The sequence below is a fragment of the Dermochelys coriacea genome, chromosome 4, assembly GCF_009764565.3.
Source record: "Dermochelys coriacea isolate rDerCor1 chromosome 4, rDerCor1.pri.v4, whole genome shotgun sequence".
Taxonomy (NCBI): domain Eukaryota; kingdom Metazoa; phylum Chordata; order Testudines; family Dermochelyidae; genus Dermochelys; species Dermochelys coriacea.
The window spans coordinates 74,538,670-74,556,369 of record NC_050071.1 but is presented as its reverse complement, the minus strand read 5'-3'; the positions used below and the strand labels follow the sequence as shown (position 1 = coordinate 74,556,369).

Sequence of the window (17,700 nt, the reverse complement as noted above, 5' to 3'; positions counted from 1 at the left end):
TAAATAATGTTAAGAAGGAATGAAAAGTCCCACAGTCCTGTGAGTACTGTATTTAACTACATGATGCTCCATTCAAAATACTAAACATGTCAGCTAATGAAACCGAAAGCAGCTATACTTTAGAACTTATTTGTGTTAAAACACAGAAGAGACATGTAGATTTACTTTCACATTGTGTGATTCTTTTTTTCCTGCTGTGCAACTTTGCAACTTTGCATAATGCAATTCTTTAAAAACAGAACTAACTGTTCAGGAAATTATTTCTTTTCCCATGAAAAATATGAACAAAAATGTGATAATTCTGCTGCACTACAACACCTCAGGTGCTGAGTCCACTGCACCCTCTAACTCAATGGGTATTTGAAGGAACCTTCCCTTTTCAAAAATAAATAAGGGAAATTTAGTGCATAAGAGAGGACACTGGAAGTGCAGACAGTAAGTTCCTAAACATTACTAGATTCTCTGTCTTTGAAATTGAATTTGGTTCAAATGAGACTTGTCAGAGGCAGAGAGGAATTCAAAGTAAAATGAAAATGAATGATTTCTTTGTATTATTTACATGAAATTGAAAATAGTGATGGAATGAGCAGTTATCAAAATGCCTGTATTCAGAGAAAGAATGGCTGAAATCTGTGCCTAATACAGTGGAGAATTTGACAAGAAAATGCTGTTCTTAAATAATGTGTCACCCATAAACTGCCAAGGTTAGTAATTTTATAGATTATATGTCAAATAAATGTGGTTAGTTTGGTATAATTTAAAACTGTAATGAGGCTGCTTTCACTTAATCTTTTTTAGAAAATGTTCCAAGTTTTATATCCGCAAATGGCTATTCTTTGCTTCATGTTGGGTGTTTTACTGTTACACTTTTGCTGATTGTGTGGCCAATTGCCCTGTTATGCATTCATTAATCTGTGTACATGAATTCTATGTGTCTTTCAAAAAAAAAAAGTCCACAGGAAAGGCATTGCTTTCACAAAGTGTAAACAAAATGTTGATGTTACATATGATGTAAATTATTCAGGAGATGGTCCAAATACTTTGTTTGATATTAAAAAGTCAGCATTATGGCTAAGCAACATTGAAATCAAAATTAGAAATGGGGAAAGATACTATTAGTTAGAATAGATACAAGTAGAGAAAAGGTATTAATGAAAACTGGTGTAGTATTTTTCACTGGTTCATTTGCCACAATTTTGCATTTTGAATTTCAGTTTTTTTTTCACAAAATCTTAGGAGACTGAAAATTGAAGCAGGTAAACAATTGGGGAAAAAATGGTTATTCTTGAAAATTTACACTTGTGAATTTTCAATCTTTCAATATGAAGTGAAAAGGTGTCTCTATGTGTATACTCAGTTCACTAAATTAGACCATGCTATTCTTGTCAAGGGGATATACAAACACCATCTTGCATCTCTTCCCAAATGGCTAGATACTAGAGAAAGTTCTGAACTCTTCAAATTAGGTATATTTTGTCAAAATAAACTTTTTCAGGTTAATTCTTTGCTCAGATCCACAATTAGGTAAGCTTGTCCCATAATTTCCCAGCAAGCTGTTCTGGAGGTTGGCCCTTTACATTTGGCAGAGCCAAGCAGCTGTTACCTATTGTGGTCATTTTGTAACAGTCTGCTGCATATCCCTCATATCCCCTGGTAAGCATTCTTAATTTCTGTTGTGCTTTTTTTCCCTTCTGCCTATGATTCAAAGGTAGGGCTTTTCTTCCTGTGGGAGTCTATTCTAATATCTTCACTGTTAGGAAATGTCTTTGGCATTCCTTCGATTAATTTATCTCCATAAATCTAGCTATACCCTTATGTGCCAACCAATGTAATTCCTTTTTACTTGGTATTTACACCCTTCAAATACTTGTACACAGTTACCAGATCTGCCCTTAGTACTGTCTAGCCATGTTATACTTATTTAGTACATTTGAGCTTTTCTCACAAAAGTTAGTTTGCCTAGCACTTGAGCCAATTTTTGTTACACTGATAAGCATTTGGGGGTGTAATAATAAACAAGAGCGATCTCGCGAGTCTATTAACAAATCCAGTGTCAGCTCTGCTAATTCTGTTCCTGTTTAACCATGTGTTAAATTATAACTTTATATTTATAATCATTCATAAAAACACAAAGGAGCTGCTGCAGTATCAAATGTTTGCACTGAAAGGTGTGATGGCTCATGTGAGTCATTTATTTCCTATTGTAAAATTGTATTTGCCTTAAATAAATAGTCCAGAATTTTCCAAAGGCTTTTGACTTGTAGATAAAAAAAAGTTTTAGGTATTATATTAACTACTAGAATTTTTCTGAATATCATTTTCTGAGGCAGTGTGACAATAGGGTGACAAAGAAATGTGGTGCTATGCAGGAGACAGGAGTATGGTTCCTAACTTGCTTCCTCACTTGCTGGTGGAGTGGGGAATCAGAGCTCTGTGAAAACACCTTATTTAGTATCATGTTCCTCTGTACCCATTTCAGTTTCCCTGAACAATAATTACCAAAGGTAAAAGGTGAAAATATACAGAATTTAGGATGTCTTCAATCAGAAATGAAGCAGAGAACTTAATCCCATATCCTGCCAGCTGAATCAGCTTCTCCAATCTTGAAAACTTCTATATTACTCCTCTATTACTTTCCCTGTTTGGGATTTTGGGGACCCATCCCTTCAGTTGTGCTGCCTCATCTATCTGAAAGTTCCAATTTCTAGGCTACTGAAACATTCTTTTCTTTAAATCTCATCTTAAACCCTACCTTTTCTTGATAGCCTGACTTATTCCCCCTTCCCCCTCCCCTCCTCCCTCCTGAATTGTTCTATAAATTGTAGTATATTTCCATTGGTATCTGCAACCATAGATCCTGTATGGTAAGTGGAATTGGGTTCCAAAATAAATGCACAACAGATGAAAAGCATGATAAATGTATGAAAAAGTAATCCTCCCCTTTCTTAATCTGGGTAATAATGACTGACCCTGCATTCATAAATGGGTTTGTTTCAGTGCTCTGAGTGCAGCAAACAAATGAATTATTACCAATGACATTTAAAAAAAAGAGATTACTGCAAATTTATTTTAAAAGGTAATCCTATTCCTCTTAGTCATTGTGATTCATTACCCATGACGTTTCAGTAAGAAATGTACTATATATATATATATATATATATATATATATATATATATATATATATATATATATATATATATATATGAACGGATTATATTATATATTTGTTCATTGATATGTGTAATCAGTGTCATACAAATACTGCATATAGTGGGAGGAAACTGGGAGAATTTGGTGTGGTTGGCTGTTACATTCAGATGCCAGATTTTTTTTCCATATTTTGACCTTTCAGAAGAGGATTTTGAAACAATCAACTAGATAAAACTTTGCATGAACAAATAAACTGAGAGTAAGAAACAGGTCACATAGGTCAGCACATGTTCAGAAAGGTTCATGTTTGCATTGCTTGAACCTGTACACAAATTTCAGGTAGCATGGGTTTCACAAAGCCAGGAACTGAGGCTTTTGACTTTGTGAAGAGATAGAGGGGACATCTTTTGAAGACAGTAGAGAAAATATAAAAAAAAAATCCTGTCACTTTCTAAAATAAATGTGTAGAAGAGGAGTGTGAAGTAAATGAAGAGGAAAACTGAGGAGAACCAGGAAAGGATTTTGGAGGATGGAGGGAGGTGCAATAACATATGTAGGTACAAGTCATGTCCAGTGTCCAAGGTATACCAAGCTGTATATTATATACAATCACTGCCACAAAGATGTGAACTATTATGGTCCATGGAAGCAGATAAGGAACACAGCTATGTGACAGTGCTATAAATGAGTGTGTCAAGGCTAATTCCCCACTCTGACACTTTGAGTGCAGAAGGTGGGGGCCCGCAAGGATTCTAAAAATTAATACTTGCCATTCCAGGCCTGTATTAAACCCCCAAGGCTACAGCTTTTCTCTGACCTTGGCTTGGTAAACCCTGCCTCCACCCAGGTGAAAAACTGCCTCTTGAAAATCCTGGAAAAACTCACTTGGGAAGTTTTCCCTGAGACTCCTCAGCTTTTCCACCCCTCCCTCAGGGAAGCTGAGAAAGAAAATGAACAAAAGAGAAACCCAGCTGTTACCACCAGCTAATTGGAAAACATATGCACAGACCTTTTAAGACACAAAACCAATCAGGTTCTTAAAAAAGATAAATTTTATTAAAAACAAAAAGAAAGAAAATACATCTGGAACTTGGGCTTTAGCTAGATTTTAAAAGAGCAATTCCAAACATTAAGCACCCAAAATAGCTTTCTTGGGGGTTCAGCTTAAAGGTTACAAGCAAACAAAAGCATCTGGGGCTAGCACAGAGTCCACAAGCCTTACAGAAAATAAAAGAAATAAATCTAATCGCGTCTATCTAAACATTCCCTGTCCCAGTGAATCCTCGTAGGTATGGACAATGAATTTTCATACCTGGTCCAAACTTTACACAGCATTCCAGCTGCTCCCATCTCTTCAGCCCAGAGAGAACAACAGAGAGACAAAGAGAAAAGTTTTTCCCATTTTAAAAAGTTCTAGTCTTCCCATTGGCTCTTTTGGTCAGGTGCCCACTCCCTTTTCTTTACCTATGGGACTTTTTAACCCTTTACAGGTAAAGCAAGCAGCCACCAAGAGAGACTTTATAGCTAACTGGCTGGCTGGGTGTCCATAAAAGGGAGCTACTCCCTTCATTTATCACAGGGTGTTTGAGATGCAGGGTTCTCATAACATTAATATTTTTGTTATGAACAAGTATGTGGTTTTTGTAAAGACAGCTGCTGCACAGACAAAGTTGTTGGGGCTGAAGGAAGACGTGATTGGAATAACAGAGACTTGGTGGGATAACTCACATGACTGGAGTACAGTCATGGATGGTTATAAACTGTTCAGGAAGGACAGGCAGGGCAGAAAAGGTGGGGGAGTAGCACTGTATGTAAGGGAGCAGTATGACTGCTCAGAGCTCCGGTACGAAACTGTGGAAAAACCTGAGTGTCTCTGGATTAAGTTTAGAAGTGTGTGCAACAAGAGTGATGTCATGGTGGGAGTCTGCTATAGACCACCGGACCAGGGGGATGAGGTGGATGAGGCTTTCTTCCGGCAACTCACGGAAGCTACTAGATCGCATGCCCTGATTCTCATGGGTGACTTTAATTTTCCTGATATCTGCTGGGAGAGCAATACAGCGGTGCATAGACAATCCAGGAAGTTTTTGGAAAGCGTAGGGGACAATTTCCTGGTGCAAGTGCTAGGGGAGCCAACTAGGGGGAGCGCTTTTCTTGACCTGCTGCTCACAAACCGGGTAGAATTAGTGGGGGAAGCAAAAGTGGATGGGAATCTGGGAGGCAGTGACCATGAGTTGGTTGAGTTCAGGATCCTGACGCAGGGAAGAAAGGTAAGCAGCAGGATACGGACCCTGGACTTCAGGAAAGCAGACTTTGACTCCCTCAGGGAACAGATGGCCAGGATCCCCTGGGGGACTAACATGAAAGGGAAGGGAGTCCAGGAGAGCTGGCTGTATTTCAAGGAATCCCTGTTGAGGTTACAGGGACAAACCATCCCGATGACTCGAAAGAATAGTAAATATGGCAGGCGACCAGCTTGGCTTAATGGTGAAATCCTAGCGGATCTTAAACATAAAAAAGAAGCTTACAAGAAGTGGAAGCTTGGACATATGACCAGGGAAGAGTATAAAAATATTGCTCGGGCATGTAGGAAAGATATCAGGAGGGCCAAATCGCACCTGGAGCTGCAGCTAGCAAGAGATGTCAAGAGTAACAAGAAGGGTTTCTTCAGGTATGTTGGCAACAAGAAGAAAGCCAAGGAAAGTGTGGGCCCCTTACTGAATGAGGGAGGCAAGCTAGTGACAGAGGATGTGGAAAAAGCTAATGTACTCAATGCTTTTTTTGCCTCTGTTTTCACTAACAAGGTCAGCTCCCAGACTGCTGTGCTGGGCAACACAAAATGGGGAAGAGATGGCCAGCCCTCTGTAGAGATAGAGGTGGTTAGGGACTATTTAGAAAAGCTGGACGTGCACAAGTCCATGGGGCCGGACGAATTGCATCCGAGAGTGCTGAAGGAATTGGCGGCTGTGATTGCAGAGCCCTTGGCCATTATCTTTGAAAACTCGTGGCGAACGGGGGAAGTCCCGGATGACTGGAAAAAGGCTAATGTAGTGCCCATCTTTAAAAAAGGGAAGAAGGAGGATCCTGGGAACTACAGGCCGGTCAGCCTCACCTCAGTCCCTGGAAAAATCATGGAGCAGGTCCTCAAAGAATCAATCCTGAAGCACTTAGAGGAGAGGAAAGTGATCAGGAACAGTCAGCATGGATTCACCAAGGGAAGGTCATGCCTGACTAATCTAATCGCCTTTTATGATGAGATTACTGGTTCTGTGGATGAAGGGAAAGCAGTGGATGTATTGTTTCTTGACTTTAGCAAAGCTTTTGACACGGTCTCCCACAGCATTCTTGTCAGCAAGTTAAGGAAGTATGGGCTGGATGAATGCACTATAAGGTGGGTAGAAAGCTGGCTAGATTGTCGGGCTCAACGGGTAGTGATCAATGGCTCCATGTCTAGTTGGCAGCCGGTGTCAAGTGGAGTGCCCCAGGGGTCGGTCCTGGGGCCCGTTTTGTTCAATATCTTCATAAATGATCTGGAGGATGGTGTGGATTGCACTCTCAGCAAATTTGCGGATGATACCAAACTGGGAGGAGTGGTAGATACGCTGGAGGGGAGGGATAAGATACAGAAGGACCTAGACAAATTGGAGGATTGGGCCAAAAGAAATCTAATGAGGTTCAATAAGGATAAATGCAGGGTCCTGCACTTAGGATGGAAGAATCCAATGCACCGCTACAGACTAGGGACCGAATGGCTCGGCAGCAGTTCTGCGGAAAAGGACCTAGGGGTGACAGTGGACGAGAAGCTGGATATGAGTCAGCAGTGTGCCCTTGTTGCCAAGAAGGCCAATGGCATTTTGGGTTGTATAAGTAGGGGCATAGCGAGCAGATCGAGGGACGTGATCGTTCCCCTCTATTCGACACTGGTGAGGCCTCATCTGGAGTATTGTGTCCAGTTTTGGGCCCCACACTACAGGAAGGATGTGGATAAATTGGAAAGAGTACAACGAAGGGCAACGAAAATGATTAGGGGTCTAGAGCACATGACTTATGAGGAGAGGCTGAGGGAGCTGGGATTGTTTAGTCTGCAGAAGAGAAGAATGAGGGGGGATTTGATAGCTGCTTTCAACTACCTGAAAGGGGGTTTCAAAGAGGATGGCTCTAGACTGTTCTCAATGGTAGCAGATGACAGAACGAGGAGTAATGGTCTCAAGTTGCAATGGGGGAGGTTTAGATTGGATATTAGGAAAAACTTTTTCACTAAGAGGGTGGTGAAACACTGGAATGCGTTACCTAGGGAGGTGGTAGAATCTCCTTCCTTAGAGGTTTTTAAGGTCAGGCTTGACAAAGCCCTAGCTGGGATGATTTAACTGGGACTTGGTCCTGCTTTGAGCAGGGGGTTGGACTAGATGACCTTCTGGGGTCCCTTCCAACCCTGATATTCTATGATTCTATGATTCTAAGATTGTGCCCAAATGGTTGCTAGTGCCTTGGCGAGGAAGGATTCTGAATCAGGAAATTCTTCTCATGCAAAGTCATGTTACATATTTCATACAAAGTTAAATAACAGGTTTCTACAAAATAATGGAATTAAGAGTAATAATGTGCTAACCTAGACCATTGCTTGCTAGAGTCAGACACAGATTAAGATTTTTTTTTTAATTTTGAGGGGCAGAGACTCTTCTCTCTGGATCAGGATTTAGACTTAAACACAGCTCCTCTGAGAAACCAATTGATATAGCTTCTGTTGATTAAGGTTACCATATTTTAACCTTCAAAAAAGAGGACACTCCACAGGGGTAGGGGGGCACGGGGTTATTTGCACCAGTATCTACCAACTCGCGTTGTATTAATGTGTTGTCATACTATTGTATATGCTGTGCGCTACATGTTGTCTATATTGAGTGTATATATAAGAAAAAGTGATATGGCCTCAAAAGTGAAGTTTAATTATTTAAAATTTACTGTACTTCTTTATATGTAGTGAGTCCTTTCCCTTCACCAGTTCTTCAGTTTCTTTCTCCTCATGTGCCCACACATACTTCTCTGTAGATCGCATTTTTCTCAGCAGTGGCTGATTGCTCTTTAAGAAAGCATGAAAGTCTTTACAAGAAGTTTGTCTGAAGTTGTACTGTACAAGTAGAATCCCTTTCAGCGACTCAGCATTCAAGTTGTTCCTTTCTTTTATCCATTGGCTTCGCATCATTAAAAAAATAGAAGAACTGTGCAATCTTTAACAGTTCTGAATGACACTCAATGTTTTTGGATTTCTCAAAATATTTGGTTTCAGAGTAGCAGCCGTGTTAGTCTGTATTCGCAAAAAGAAAAGGAGTACTTGTGGCACTTTAGAGACTAACAAATTTATTAGAGCATAAGCTTTCGTGGCTCACAAAAGCTTATGCTCTAATAAATTTGTTAGTCTCTAAGGTGCCACAAGTACTCCTTTTCAAAATATTTGGTCCACTTCTGGTGTGCTAGCAAATTACTGAACTCTTCATCACTGTTGTAACTTTCCGTAAACTTGTTCAGGTTGCTGACCTGATCAAAACACTTCATGTCATCAATTTGCACCCCCTTATCGATCAGGTACTTGATACAAGGTTCCACATCACTCCAATTCGGTGTCTCACTCAGGGTAATCCACCTGAAACAAGAGAAGTCTTCCAGGGGTCTAAGCCACTTCTCCAAATATTCTAAGCATCTGCTGTACATATTATCTACTTCAGCACAGAATTTGTCACACTCTTCATCAATTCCTTCCATGCACTTTTGTGCCAGTAGTCCCTTAACTTTCAGGGACATAAAGTTGTGAGTCTTGCATTTGAGAAGGATAGTGTGAACCGAGTTCAAACTTTTCAGCACTTCCACGACAGAATTGCTTTCCCTTTCGATTTCTTGGATGTAAGTTTGGAATACACTCATGAGTGAATGCATGTGCCAGAGGTAAATCTCACTTAATTCATACTCAAAAAATGTCTTAAGCACTGTGGGTGGTTTGTCCTATGACAGAAAGAATGACTTCAAGGCCGGAAACATCTGTATCAGTCTTGTAATGCCTGGAAATAATGACAGCCATCATGTCTTGCTATGAGAAAGCAGCTTTCTGTATTCAACATCAACAAACTCACAGTACTCCTTCAGGCGCTTAGTTCGGACAGTGTAGATATGAAAGTACTGGTAAATTTTAAAAATAATGTTCTCAATGTTAACGTTCATTCTTTCTGCTGCATGGTGAACACGTTTATTCAAAATGTGTGCTGGGCAACCCACACCAATTAATGTTCTCTTCTGCAACAACTTCTTTAAGTTTGCAAATACATTCTTTCCATCTTCATCATGCTGGAGTCCTCCAAACATTGTATTGCAGTTGTCACCTGTAAATGCAATACACTTCTCAAACAAACCATTTTTTTCAAGCATTTCTTTTATGTAATGAGCAATCGTGTTGGCAGTCTCATTAGGTGTGTTTGGACCTCAATCAATTTTGACTGCAAACACCATACTTCCAATTGAAATTACTGGAAATTTTTTCAATTAACTATTGAAATTGATAGTTCTATTGAAATTGATATTGCTTCTTTCTGTAGCAACTCCACAGTAAGCGATGTCATTTTCTTCAAACGTTTTCAGAACAACATCAACAGAATGCAGTGTAAGCACAGAGATAACAATTGCTTCTGTCTTGGTTCTAGCACTGGAAAATTTCCGTGCTACTTCAGAATCAGGGAATATCTTCTTCAACAAGACAGATGTGCAACCATTGACTTAAAGCGGTCATGATGCTTAATGGTGTGAAATGCAAAAGCACCCTCTGCTGCAGTAACAGCATCCTCTGATTTGCTGCCTGGTTTTACAAAATAGCCTGTCAATTTTGTTGATGAGCTCTCTCCCCTAACTGCTTTTTTGTGCTTGTCTGAGTCCACCTGAATTTGTAAATCATTAGCGCCTTTATTTTTCACAGAGATGTAAGTGCCAGGTCTACCTACCAAGCACTCAGCTTCCCATTCTTCTCTACCACTTCAAAAAAATGGAACTTTCGTCTTTAGTTCTGTCATGAATTTACACTTTCATTTGGGCATTGTGTTTGGGGTTAGTAAAATAAAATATCAATTAAAGAGCTCTTCAGGAAACACTACCATGCCTGGTATGAACTCAGAAAAGACACTGAAATTGTCGACGTTGCATTATCGCCACTATGGAAAAATGATCACGCCTGTCTGGAACTATAGGGCTAGGCGCCAACATTCCCTGGCGCCGGTGGCTGCTCATGCCCCCCCTGGCCCACCGAACTCCAACCCTTCCCCACCCCTTCCCCACCCCCATTCCAACCCTTTCCCCAAAGTCCCTGCCCCAACTCTGCCCCCTTCCTGCCCCATTGGACCCCTTCCCCAAATCCCTGCCCCGGCCCCGCCTCCTCCCCTGAGCATGCTGCATTTCTCCTCCTCCCCAGCCACGCGAAACAGCTGTTTCGCAGCACAAACACTGGGAGCTAGGGGGCAAAAGCAGGCACTCTCTCAAGTGATCAACATTCACTCTTTTTTTTTTTGAATGATCAACTCTTCTTTAGGGAAAAATAATAATGGCAAAATCCTGGACATTTTTAGATATTTAAAAATTTCGGACGGCGATTTAAGAACCAAAAAGCCAGATGTGTCCAGGAAAATACGAACGTATGGTAACCCTACTGTTGATCCTTCTGATCACATGGACTAGGCCCAGTCAATAAGGAGTACAGGAAATATACCATGTGACTTGCCCTATTTAATTGTTTCTAGCCAAAATGGTTGAGGGAAAGGTAATATCTTTTATTGGACCAACTTCTATTGGTGAGAGACAAACTTTACCTCACCCAACTTGAGTTTCTAATATCCTGGGACTGACATGGCTACAACAATGCTGCGTACAACTCAGAATACATTTGAAATTTGACTCCAAAGCTTTTCACACTTATTTATAGGAGGAAAAAATACAGTCTGTATCATTTTAGTAAACAAAATATAGTTATAGTTACTGAATTAAATGAGACCATTTTAGGTAATGTATTTGTGGCTTCCAATTTGTATCCTTTCAGCCTCACATTGAATTATCTTAAGCATAGAACAAACTACCATGTTTTACATGTTCTCACATGTCTAATCAAAAATACACAAAAAATATCTTCACATAGTCTAGAACAAAGATATCATTTTAGCAGTTGAATTTCTCCTTCAACTGGTTTCCTAGAAAGCTTAGCTAGAAGAAAGAGTGGAGGGACAACAAACTCTATCTTTGTAAGGCTAGAGCATCCAGCTGATGTAAAATACTGTTTGCTTTCAATTCAGTTTGCTATTGAACTGTTGGGGGAAATCTGTACACCTCATTTAGATCCAGTAGAAAATTGAGAAGGAACAGGGGCAACATTAAGTTTATCCCTAGATCTTTGTTTATTCTGTTTTTACATATTCTCCCAATTTCAACACAGAAAGAAGGAAAGTTTGAAGTTTTTCATTCCTGTGTAAAATATATGTTTATGGTAGGACAGATATTACCCCTCAATAATAGTCATTGCCTTCTAGAACCCCTCCAGATAAATGATTATAAAACCTGCTTTTGGCTAATTATCACTGTAAAGAACTTAAGAGGGAAAAGAGCTGGTTCATTTTCCTTTAGAGTAACATAATTTGCGGCAAATTAGCCAGATTTCTAAAGAATGTGGAGCTTTACAATTGCTTAGTGTGGATGATACTTTATAATTAGTGGATACCTTCTGTTAAAGGTCAATCTAAGATGCTTAAAGACAGTTAAAAATTATTTATTTGCTAACTTGCATCCCTTTCAAACCATACTAACACTGAGGCTATGTCTACACTGCACTTTTGTCGTTACAGCTTTTGTCGGTCGGGGTGTGAAAAAGCACACCCCTGACTGACAAAAATTTTAACAACAAAAAGCGCCAGTGTGGACAACGCTTTGTCAGTTCAAGATGTTCTCCAGCCAACAAAGCTACTGCCCATCATTGGGGGTGGCTTTATTTTGGTGGCAGGAGACCTCTCTCCTGCCAGCAATGAGAGGCTACACAGTGTACCTTACAGCAGCACAGCTATAGCTGCACAACTTTTACGCTGTAAGTTAAGCAGTGTAGACATAGCCTAAGTGGCATGTGGAAGAAACTTTTTGATGGAATATACCTGAAGAGTAAGTCATATAGTTTCTAAAAGACAAACCAACTGGTGCTGCCATATGGTGGAAAATAAAGAGAATTTGGATAGATGTTTATTGAGGGATAAAGAATGTATATTTAAAGAAGCAAGTAGAAAATAAGAGGAAAGTTTGACATTTTTCAGAACTCAGCTGTGATTAGGTGTAGTGCTGTGCTTGTAAATAAAACTGGGGGGATGGTGCTTAGGGTAGGAACTGTGGGCCAGATTCTCATGTTACTCCTACACAAACCTATTGACTTGAATAGTATAGAGTTGCCTCAAGTAACTCTGCAGAGATTCTGGTCTTTTGTGTGTATATGGTTGTGGTTTGGGCCTTTGGTTTTTATACAGTTTACCTATACTTGATTGAAATCTCTAGTGGCTAACCATAATACATTAGTTTGATGATTAGAAGAAAACATTTTCATGTTGTTGTAGTTTTTCATTTAAATAATCATTCCAAAATATTACAAAATCACTTCTCATTATTTTCTCCCCACTTTCTGCTGATAGAAAAGTTTCAGTGTTTCGCTAAATGGGGTGTTAGCTTTAAAAAGAAAATGCTAATCAAAAATAAGCAGTGAGTAGTCCATGTTGCATGGAAGAATGAAGAGTTCAAAAGCAGTGATACAGAACAAAACTGGCAACATTGTTTACATGGGTGCAGCCTTCTTGGTTAATTTAATTAGGAAAACAGTGTTTTAGAAAAACAGACATTATTAGCACTGTGACTTAGAATTTTTCATTGAATGTTTTCACTAAATATATACAAAATGTATAATACAAAATATAAAATACAAGTGTGTATTTATAGGTATGCCAGAATGTATTATACATTATATCAACAACACTGAGTCTCGATTTATAAAACATCTGTTCTTTTGTTTCCTTTTTAATATTTTACCACTGTATTTGGGTTTTTCAAAGATTTTTACCACTGCTTTATGTACACATAACTCTCTGACAAATGGTATATCATTACATTTTAACATTGCATCAGTTTTCCTCAGCAGAAAAACATATGCTAATATTCACCTTCATTCAACTAGGACTTGGATTTAATTTTAGATTTAACATATTAAGCTAAATTTTAGCTTTTCAAAACACATGTAGACTAAAGACGTAGTATGCATCCAATGTCACTATTCTGGAGTATATTGTCTAACTCTAACACACTACACTATGTTATTTTCTGCTACATGACAACTTAATTGTACTTTATATGTTTCAACTCTAACTTACAAAGCATGCTCCTCAGATCTTTGGAAAATCTGTGCATGTTGTGGTTTACTCATTTTGTAAATGATTCCAACATGAAGTTTGCACTCCAAAGAGTAAAACTTGTTCTAGCTGCTCATAAAATTTACCCCAGAAGTGTTTATAAAAGCTAGTAAAAAAAGAAAAACGCTCATTATTTTTGATAAATAATAAAAGATTGAAATATATATTTTAATCACAAAGCCAGAAATATTTTGGAATAGAATGGAAAGGGGGAGGTTTTTTTTATGGATAAAGTCTATTTTTTAAAATAACATGAATTTCAACTTAGTCCATCAGCCGCTTTACTCATAGTTAAACTTTATTTTTTGCTGTGGTTAAGCTGGGGGGAGGAAATACACCAAGTCCCAGCAAATGTCAAACCCAGCTTTAAAATATTGGTATTTAAAGGAGGCATAATACCAATAAGTCTAAAACTATTAAGGCTTCTTAGTGAGAATATACAGGACTGTTTTATGTAGTTTTTGACAGAGAACTTAAATTAGCTCTGCAACATGGATGGTGTAACTTTTTCTGCTGCCTGGGAAAGAAATGCTGTCAAGCTCTAAGTTGTGGTGATGGCACTTAGTTTGTATGAGACTAATAAAAGGGCAGAGAGTATGCGTGTTTCTCCAATTCGAGATTTTTTTTTCCCCTGGTCAGAACTTTGAAGTCTTTTTAAAGCTTTGTTCTCTTCCTCTTTGCCAGGCTAATAAAAAGAATTATTATTACTACCACATTTGTGTCTCTTGGATTTTATTTTGGCTATTGCAAGAGTTTTTACAACATGATCTTGGACAAAGGAGCAATTAGAATTAAGGAGCCTTATCCAACAATTACAGCACTTATTGCAATTATTATAGTAACTTAGTAAGTTGACGACTTACTGAGTTACCCAAATGATACATTTTTATTTTGCTTTTAAAGTTAGCAAAAACTTAATGCTAGAGTTTTGTAATGAGCCTGTGGTAACCAGATTTGTAGTCTGAAGCCTTCGTCTGCCACGCTGTTAGCCATCAAAGGAGGCCTGTCCTACCAAGCTTTCTATTTTCACAACAGGATATCTGGTTTCTTTTATGAGGATACAGCTATGTTAATTTGGTTTAGTGGTTTGTTGGAGGTAAGCATGCTCTTCACAGCACAAACACCAAAATCCCCTTAAAGCAGTTCCTCGTTAATAGCTGGGGTCTGATTGGCAGTTTTGCATTGTAAAGTGTGATTTGGTTGGATAAATATGTTTAGTCTAGTAAGCACTTTAGTGATTGAGTGTCTGTTAATGGATAAAGGTGGATTATGGCAAAACCTCTACAGGCTGTCATTGAGCACTTAAGAGTTGTGAGATGTCATGGAGGGAATGGAAAACAAACCCACTGTGGAAAAACTCTGCAACTATAAAATATTTTAAATATTTGGTGCTAATTTTGTGTTTAGATTTAAAATCATAATTCATTTGAGGAAAACAGACAGTTGAGCAGAAACGGTATGCAACACATAAATTCCTGATCTGACATTAAGAGAGCATTCATGATACATAAAGCATTCAGACATCTTTGAGACATTTCTTAGTACATGTCAGTTGAAAGAACCCCAAACTGGCATAAAGAGAAGTATAGTTTGGCTATTACTTTTCTCCAGAATGCACAGGAGAGCCTTTGATTGAAACTAAAAGTCAAAGCGAATATTTTTTTTCCAAGAGAGGATTTTACAAGTCAGTAAGGTTGTTTTTTATTGTTCATAGCTATTTTTAAAAGCTGTTTTCTGCAGCCATCCTCCCCGATTTAAAAAAAAAGACATTTCAGTCACTCTTCTCCCCCAACCCAAGATGCAGAAATGAAGATCTTTCTCTTACTTTTAAGAAAGGTAATCTGATCCACCCTATAAACCCCCAGAAAATGTCACTTTTTTCCCTCTACTCAGGTGTACACAAGCATTTTTATGAGGTGGTAAATATCAGCTTACTCCAGGGTTCTAAATGGCCTTGAGGCCAAGTGGCAGATATTCAGGCTCTTTGGAAGAAAACATAAAGAAAATCTTCATTTCTAGTGAGTTTTGAAATGGATATGACTTTTTATATGGTTGCATGGTGAAGGTTGGTTTGTTTGGATTGGTGTGGAAGCATTTAAAATTACTAACAGGTGAACTACTCTATCATGCCGGTGCAAGACTGAAATTCTTCCATATAGAAATATTTTTATATAAATAAACTTAACATGTAAGTGTTTCACACATTAAAAAATTAAGACCTACTTGACTTCTGGTTTAGAAGGAGGCTATTTTCCCAGGTATTTCACTGGATCCTTTCCCCATTTTCTCCTTTATTTTTCCCTTATCAAAGGCATATCCAGCTGATCCCTGCCTTACAGCTGATGTTCATCATCTGTCAGTATTGGCTCAAGTTCACAAAGCCTAAGGTTCTAGTGAAATGTTTAGAAAGGCAATAACAAGTGTTTTTAGAAACTTCTCTGGCTTGTTGTAAACCTATATATTTCTCACACTCTCTCAACATATGATTAAACCTACCTAAACTAGAAGCTTGCCTTATGGTCAAATCAAGAGTAACTTTATTGACTACATCAGGATATGCTGGATTCTTCATCACTGGCCATCTTGAAGTCAAGACTGTATATCTTTCTGAAAGATGTGCTGTAGGTCAAACAGAAGTTAAAGAGTCAATGCAGAAAATTTTGGGCTAATTTTTTGGGCCTCTGTTATGCAGGAGGGTAGATTAGATTATCATAATGGTCCTTTCTAGCCTTAAAATCTATGAAGCTGACTTCAATAGTATTACACCAGTGTAACAAAGCAAAACTATAGTCTTTCAACACTCCCTCACCAGAGTATGCAACATGGTTAGATAGATCCGTGGCTACTGTACCCCTTTCAGGACTCTGATTTGTCTTGTGTACCCCCAAGTTTCACCTCACTTTAAAACTACTTGCTTACAAAATCAGACATAAAAATACAAAGTGTCACAGCATGCTATTTCTGAAAAGTTGCTTACTTTCTCCTTTTTACCATATAATTATAAAATATATCAATTGGAATACAAATATCGTACTTACATTTCAGTGTATAGTATATAGAACAGTATGAACAAGTCATTGTATGAAGTTTTAGTTTGTACTGACTTTGCTAGTGCTTTGTATGTGGCCTGTTGTAAAACTAGGCAAATATCTAGATGAGTTGATGTACTCCATGGAAGACTCTGTGTACCCCTAGGGATACATGTACCCCTGGTTGAGAACCAGTGAGATAGATCAAATTTGCTGTTCATGCTACTTGAATCTGAAATGTTATGGGACAAATCTTCCCCTCATTCCTACAACTAACCCCATGTAGCAAGAGTGTAACTGAGAGCAAAATGATTCCTAAAGACTTAATATTTCCTGTGTTTCATCTCGCAACTGTTAATGCATGAGTAAGAGAGGAAATCAATCTAGCAATTACAAGTTTCATATAATACTTTAACTAGAATCCTAGATGATTTGGCAACTCAGTTTTGTGTGTCAATATCAGTGGAAAAAAGGGAAGGGGGCCTTCCCAGATGCACCTGGACACCATCTATTTGTAATAATACATTTGATTTATATAACATCTTTCTTTCATTTTAAAAGGGAAAATACTGCATTTTCCCAGCTCAGCACACCATGCAAGTTACCAGAAATTTTACACATGGGGAAACAGAGGCAAGGAAAAATTGAGTCACTTGTCCAAGATCTCAGAGTTGGTGTAGCTCCACACATTAAAAATGGGTCATCTTCACTGATTGAGGGAGTACAAAGCAGGGCTCATGGTTGGTCTGATGCTCTAACCCTGGCTCCATCTAATACCATCCTTTGCTATGAAAATGTGCATTAGCTGCTGCCTTAACTGGAAGCAATATTTTCAGATACTTCCTTACCAGTTTTAACTTTCAACAGTCAACTTGTGGCCTGAAGAGGGCTGTGCTGTGCTGGGGAATGAGGTCAGCATCACAGGATGGATTGATGGAGTGGCTGCTCAACCTAAGGCCCGCAGGTCATACACTTCCCACTAGAGAATTACATAAGGCCCACCACCTGCTTCAACACAATGTACTAATGGCTGATTCATTAGCATTCGGTCATCATGTTTACA

At 38.6% G+C, this 17,700-nt stretch overlaps 1 long non-coding RNA gene across 1 annotated transcript in view; it reads left to right on the top strand.

Moving 5' to 3' along the window:
* The window catches only part of LOC122459820, a 42,140-nt gene that overhangs the window by 1,545 nt on the left and 22,895 nt on the right, over positions 1-17,700 (top strand). Inside the window, exon 2 of the long non-coding RNA XR_006280763.1 lies at positions 576-704. This is a non-coding gene — a long non-coding RNA (uncharacterized LOC122459820). The remainder of the gene's footprint in view (positions 1-575; positions 705-17,700) is intronic.